Source organism: Trachypithecus francoisi, unplaced genomic scaffold (assembly GCF_009764315.1).
Source record: "Trachypithecus francoisi isolate TF-2019V2 unplaced genomic scaffold, Tfra_2.0 Lachesis_group0, whole genome shotgun sequence".
In the NCBI taxonomy this organism is placed as follows: Eukaryota; Metazoa; Chordata; class Mammalia; order Primates; family Cercopithecidae; genus Trachypithecus; species Trachypithecus francoisi.
The window spans coordinates 38,589,922-38,596,962 of NW_022681453.1; the positions used below are offsets into that span (position 1 = coordinate 38,589,922).

Here is a 7,041-nt window from a genome sequence, read left to right on the forward strand (position 1 = left end):
CTAAACCTGAATTGGTAGTGAAATATTAAAACCTCAGGAGAGTATTCTCTAGCACCCAGTCTTCTCTTGCAGCTCTCTCAAGTGTCTGCTGAGTCAGGGATGCACTGAAGCAATGATCATGTAGAACAGTGGTCCCCAAACTTTCTGGCACCAGGGACTAGTTTTATGAAAGACAATTTTTCCACGGACTGGCGGTGTGGGGGGATGGTTTTGGGATGATTCAAGTGCATTATATGTATTGTGCAATTCATTTCTATTATTTCACTGTAATACACAATGAAATAATTATGCAACTCTCTGTTATGTAGAATCAGAGGGTACTCTAAGCTTGTTTTCCTGCAACTGAATGGTTGGCCCCATGTGGGGGTGATGAGAGACAGTGACAGATCATCAGGCATTAGATTCTTATCTAATGCACGCAATCTAGATCCCTTGCATGTGCAGTCACAGTAGGGTTCACACTCCTATAAGAATCTAATGCCACTGCTGATCCGACAGGAGGCGGAGCTCAGGTGGTGATGCAAGCCGTGGGGAGCAGCTGTAAACACAGATGAAGCTTCCCTTGCCAGCTTACCTCCTGCTGTGCAGCCCAATTCCTAACAGGTCACAGATCAGTACTGGTCCTGGCCCGCGGGTTGAGGACCCCTGATGTAGAAGGCAACCTTTCGTCTCCTCCTCTCAGTCATACTTAGCATAAGCTCTGAGTAGGGGGATGTCTAGAAAGAACCCTCCATCATTTGAAATTGGCCCACACTGTATTGTATCATATGTATGTTTATAGTGCACCAAGCAAGGCCAAAAAAAAAAAAAAATACACATTTACTTTAAAGAATTTTTACATTTGACCTTTTAATAAAGCATCAGAAGAGTCATCATGAGAAAAAGACTTTGTTGGACTTTCTTCAGCTTCCTTTATAGTTGAGCATGGTTTTAAAATTTGAATTATGTGAGCTTTTCAGTAACTCGGGGCTTTGAAAGTCTTAAGCTGGCCCAAGCAAAAGCCAATACACACAGCAAACAAATAAAATAGTGCTGCATTTCCTGAGCATCCACTGTGTTTCTAGTGCTGCCTTAGGTGTGATGGAGACAGGACAGTGACAGGGCAGGAACGAAGACTGGTGGCCGATTGCCTGGAGTCAGCCGAGTCAGCTACATGGCTTAACTACTTTACGCTTGCATTCTCCCATTTGAAAGTGTGGATTCTAAGGTTCCCACCTGCACAATGCTGTTGTTGTGTTTGAAGGAGGGTGTTACTTGGCACAGTCCAGGCACTTGGCATGAATCTCGTAAGAGACTCAGAGGGACAACACCATTGGCCAGGGTCTCGACAGACCTGGGATATGATAACAAGTATTGATTTGGTGCCAAAAATTATCCTATTACAGTGTTTGTGTGGGACATTTACTTTGGAATTAATAATAAGAGAAAAAAAGTTTTAGTTGTTGAGAATTTTATTTTCACTAATACTATGCAGTCTATAATCAGGAATGTGATGGTCTTTATCATTTTATCTCTTTCCTATTAATTTTCCTTTTTTCTTCTTTATAAGACAAAATCTCTCTCTGTCACCCAGACTGGAGTGTAGTGGTGTAAGCCTGGCTCACTGCAGCCTTTACCTCCTGGGTTCAAGCAATCCTCCTACCTCAGCCTCCTGAGTAGCTGGAACTACAGGCGTGTCCACTAAGCCCAGCTAATTATTATATATTTTCTTTGTGTGTCTGGAGATGGGGTTTGGGGTTTCACCATGTTGCCCAGGCTGGTCTCAAACTCCTGGGCTCCAGCAATCTACCTGCCTCGCCCTCCCAAATTGTTAGGATTACAGGCCTGTGCCATTGCACTCAGCCCAATTTTCAATTATTAAAGAACATAAAGAATATAGATATGCTTTTTTTTTTTTTTTTTTTGAGACAGAGTCTTGCTCTGTCGCCCGGGCTGGAGTGCAGTGGCCGGATCTCAGCTCACTGCAAGCTCCGCCTCCCGGGTTTATGCCATTCTCCTGCCTCAGCCTCCGGAGTAGCTGGGACAACAGGTGTCCGCCACCTCGCCGGGCTAGTTTTTTGTATTTTTAGTAGAGACAGGGTTTCACTGTGTTAGCCAGGATGGTCTCGATCTCCTGACCTCGTGATCCGCCTGTCTCGGCCTCCCAAAGTGCTGGGATTACAGGCTTGAGCCACTGCGCCCGGCCTAGATATGCTTATTAGCAAATATAAAATAACATTATGAACGTTTAAAACAGCAATAATTGAAACTAACATTAACTGTCAATAGGAAAACAAATAGTGAAAAAAATACCATGTTTTTTATTCAAGATAAAAACTGTGAAACAGAACATTTTTCTCTATTTCAGGAATGTGTTCCTTAAATTGTTTCTAGAGTAGATAACTTTGAAAGATTAGTTTTCTAGGTCTCAAAATAGGATTGTTTTGCAAAATAAGTTTTTTATCCTATAGTGTAACTTTTGCATGTACTGTAATTAATAGCATCGCTTTTCAATTTTTAAATTGTCTGCCAAAGTTTTCCAACCTTACTGTTCTTGAAAGTTTTCTCCAATGTTTTCTTTTGTATAGCATTTACCACACTGCCCTAGGACATTCCAAAGTGTGTTTTTTTTTTTTTTTTGCTGTGAGGAATGCTCTCCTTGTGGTTCCCAACTCTCTAGACTTCTAAATTACCTGAAATACTTAAAAATAGTCTCTAGCCCTTACCTGATAACTCCTAGATAAATAGTTACAGCCTCAGAACCATTCAGAGGGCTTGTTAGAGCACAGATGGTGGGGCTACCCACAGACTTCTCATTCAGTGGGGTTGGGGAGGGGGCCCAAGACTCTGCATTTCTACCAAGTTCAAAGATTCTACTGATGCTGCTGGACTGGGGGCATACTTTGGTAACCTCTATATTAGATCATGCCTTGCTGGTAAGCTAGTTTGTTTTGTTTTGTGTTTTTTGAGATGAAGTCTTGCTCTGTTGCCTAGGCTAGAGTACAGTGGTTTGATCTTGGCTCACTGAAACCTCTGCCTCCTGAGCTCAAGCGACTGATTCTTGTGCCTCAGTCTCCCAAGTAGCGGGGATTACAGATGCCTGCCACCACACCTGGCTAATTTTTGTATTTTTGTGAAGACGAGGTTTTGCCATGTTGACCAGGCTGGTCTCGAACTCTTGAGCTTAAGTGATCCACTTGCCTCAGCCTCCCAAAGTGCTGGGATTACAGGCGTCAGCCCCCATGCCCAGCCTGGTAAGCTAGTTTTAAAGCACATTCCCTCTCCCCCCACCCCCCACCCCTGACCAGGTTATTATGGCATTCAGCCATGCTTGAAAACCAGTGTTCTGGGAATAGTTTCCATGGCTTTGTAACTGCTCACATGTCACCTGGGCAGGGAACTGAGCCAGGGAGCAGAAAGCCTTTAAGGCGCTTTCAAGTTTGTAGGGAGGAGTAGATCCCCTCTCAGAGATGTACAGATGTGTTGGGGGCAGGGAGAATGCAGGAAGGTAAAGCCTTCAGGCTTTTGCAGGGCCTTTGAGGATTCCCTTTCCAGAATCGTTTTAAGGTATCAGAATGAAATGGAGTCATCATGTGTGAGGATAAATGAGCACCCAGCACAGGAAGTAGCATAGCGGGAATGCAGGGAGTGACAGCCATTGTCAATGTTGTCACCTCTGAACAGATTGGGAGGATGCCTGGAAGACAGATTCTAGGTCCAGCTTCCTCTCTGACTAACTGGGTACCCTGGGAAAGTCACAATCTCTCCTGGCCTTGGTTTCCTGAACATTTTCTTGCCTCTTGAATTGGTCACTGTGACTATTTGATTGTCTATCTCCCAGGTTGTACTTTGTCTTATCCACTACCATATCTCTAGCATGTAGCACAGAGCCTACCTCACAGAATTTATTAGATGAATGAGTGAAGTTAATGAATATGTTTCCCTTCAACGTTCTATGAGAGTACTTGGCTCAGAGTAGGTATTCTATAAGTAACTACCGAATGAACTAATGAATAAACTTACAAGTTATAGGTGTGACTAATCACAGGTTTTTTAAATCATTTGTGGGGAAAGCGTGTATTTTTTAAAAGCGTGTCCAGTAATTAGGTACTAGGGAATCACATATACAAAAAATTTCCAGATGTTCTAATTGTTAGTTGATAACATTTTTATCTGACATGTAAGCATTCTTTCATTATTAGACTTAAAATACTGTACCCGCGGCTGGGCCCAGTGGCTCACACCTGTAATCCTAGCACTTTGGGAGGCTGAGGTGGGCATATCATGAGGTCAAGAGATCACGACCATCCTGGCTAACACGGTGAAACCCTGTCTCTACTAAAAATACAGAAAAAAAATTAGCCAGGCCTGGTGGTGGATGCCTGTAGTCCCAGCTACTTGGGAGGCTGGGGCAGGAAAATGGCATAAACTCAGGAGGCGAAGCTTGCAGTGAGCTGAGATGGTGCCACTGCACCCCAGTCTGGGCAACAGAGCAAGACTCCATCCCACCAAAAAAAAAAAGAAAAAGAAAAAGAAAATAATTGATTATATTTGAGGAAAGTCATTAAAATACATGTAATATAGTTCCAATACACTGATTTAAAGGCATATATATTTAATTTTTAAATATACTTTCAAAGCTGGTATGCACAGTTCCATAGTCCAGGTAGTCAATTTCTTCCTATCCAAGTTGGAAAGCACTTGAAAGATACAGGATTCAAAAGAAACGTTTATTAATTTTTAACACTTTCTTTTTCCTTCCTTAGGATCTTGTTTTGGCCTAGGAGATTGAGCAAATTGAACCACCATGGGTTTTCCAAAAAGCATATATCCATTACCTTCCTTTAAGGCTTTTGCTGCTGCTTTTTCCTTAGGAAGTCCAGTGAAAGCTTGTCCTTTCATATGATCTTCTTTCATCAAACGTATATCAAATGTGATCCACTGTGTTTCTGATGAAAAGTCAACATATCTTCCAAAAATATACTTAAGGTCCTTTTCTTGAACATGTTTAGCTAAATTCTTTACATAAATTCTACAGTTTGGTTCACCAGGTTCATAACTTCTGGAAACTGAAAGTGTTTTCATTTCTTCTCTAGAAATTCTGTCCTTTTCCAATTCCCTTCTAGAAACACATTCTGATGGCATTTCATCGGAGTCTTCTTTAATCTCCTCTGTGATGTTCAAATTAGGTTTGGGAAAGATTTTTCCAAATCCTATATTGGATGCATCAACTTCAGCAGGTAAATCATGGTTTTTTTCTCACAATTTTGTTTCTTCTCTAAATCTTTCTTAAATGCAGCTGGCATGTTGGTAGATATATGGAATTCAATTCTTTTATTACCTGCAGGTTGTGGTTGGTCAAATACATCTGAAGGTAACAGCACTAGATGTAAACTGCTGTGTGAAGGCACAAAAGTGTGCTCAACATATCCTTTAATTTTCTCTTTTTTTCTCACATGGTGCTGCTTTATTGTTTTGGGTCTTTTGGGCTGAAGATTTGCTAGTTCCATTGGTTTGTTCATTCTCTGTCAGTCCTCATCATCACTGCTTTCATCTTCTAATTCTTCTCTAGATAATTCCTTATCATCATCTGGCCAAGGAGGTTCCTCAGGTGGCTGAGGAGATGTGGGTGGAAGAGGTGCATGCAATGGCATATGGTCTTCATACATGGGAGGTCGCACAGTAATTGATCTCAAAGGTGTGGGCAAATTCATTTTATTCATAAGATGAAGGACCTGTACATAGAACTTAGGCATGCTTGCCAAAGCATTTACTCTGTTTGCTAGGATTGTGCTGGAAGGTAGTGGATACATATATCTGAGGCATGAATTAGGAAAAGTCAGCCCATGGTTTGGTGCAATTCCATTTTCTACTGTTAAAAAACCAAGTTCATCTTTGACAGGGTCATCAGAATTTTTTTTTTTTTTTGAGACTGAAGTGGGACATGGGGAGTGAGCTTGATCTTTCTCTTTTGCAAATTCAATGACTGATGGAGTCTTGTCAATGCCTTTATAGCTGCTTTTTAGAGAATGTGGCAAAAGCTGCATGTTTCAGCTGCCCCTCATCTGACAGGACATGCACCAACTGTGCCTTGAAGTACTTCAGCAAGTCCTCTTTCTCCTCAGTGGTCAGCTCAGCTGGCAGGTGCCTCACCAGAAGGGTTTGGTCGCCCCGAGGCAGGGAAAGTGAGGAGGAGCTTGTGCATCCCCTTGATATTGCAAACAGCTGCTAGAAGGCTGCCATTTTCAAGCAAAAATTGGCCCAGAGGTGTGTGGGACTCACTGTTTTATATGTCAAGATTAATTGCAGAAAGCTGGGCAAAGCTAAAAAGTTAGGTTTTTTTTTTTTTTTTTGAGATGGAATCTTGCTCTGTTGCCTAGGCTGGAATGCAGTGGCACAGTCTCTGCTCACAGCAACCTCTGCCTCCTGGGTTCAAGTGATCCTCCCGCCTCAGCCTCCCTAGTAGCTGGGATTACAAGCATGTGCCAGAATGCTGACTAATTTTTGTATTTTTAGTAGAGACGAGGTTTCACCATGTTGGCCAGGCTGGTCTTGAACTCCTGACTTCACCTGATCCACCTGCCTCAGCCTTCCAAAGTACTGGGATTATAGAAGTTAGCCACTGTGCCTGGCCAAAATTAGGCTTTTAATCAAATAAAATTAAGTGTAACATTTTGAACTGTCCAAGATGGATAGCGTATATTATACTTATGTGAATGAATGTTTTAAATTATGACAAAGGCTGTACCACTTAAGAGTGTGGGCTTCTGTGTTTCAGAGAAATTGATATCTAATGCAAAGCTTCCCAAATAATGATATAAGATGTCATTTATTTTTACTCCAAAAGGAAGAATAACATGTTTATATCCATACTTTATCATCACTATTATTATTTTCAACTTTCAGGATCCTCTTACTACATTCTTCCTTCTAGGGAAGACATCGGTACAATCCCCAGGAAACAGCAGCCCAAGGGTTGCTTATCGGGGTCAGGATCATAAACTGTCAGAACTTAATGAGTCCCTGGTGCTGGATGGCAGACAAGAGGCCATATGTTTTCAT

General features: G+C 41.9%; 1 pseudogene; it reads right to left on the bottom strand.

Annotated features, from left to right (window-relative positions):
• Positions 1 to 4,633: 4,633 nt before the first annotated feature.
• Positions 4,634 to 6,222, bottom strand: LOC117076453 (annotated as a pseudogene).
• Between the last annotated feature and the right edge of the window lie 819 nt (positions 6,223 to 7,041).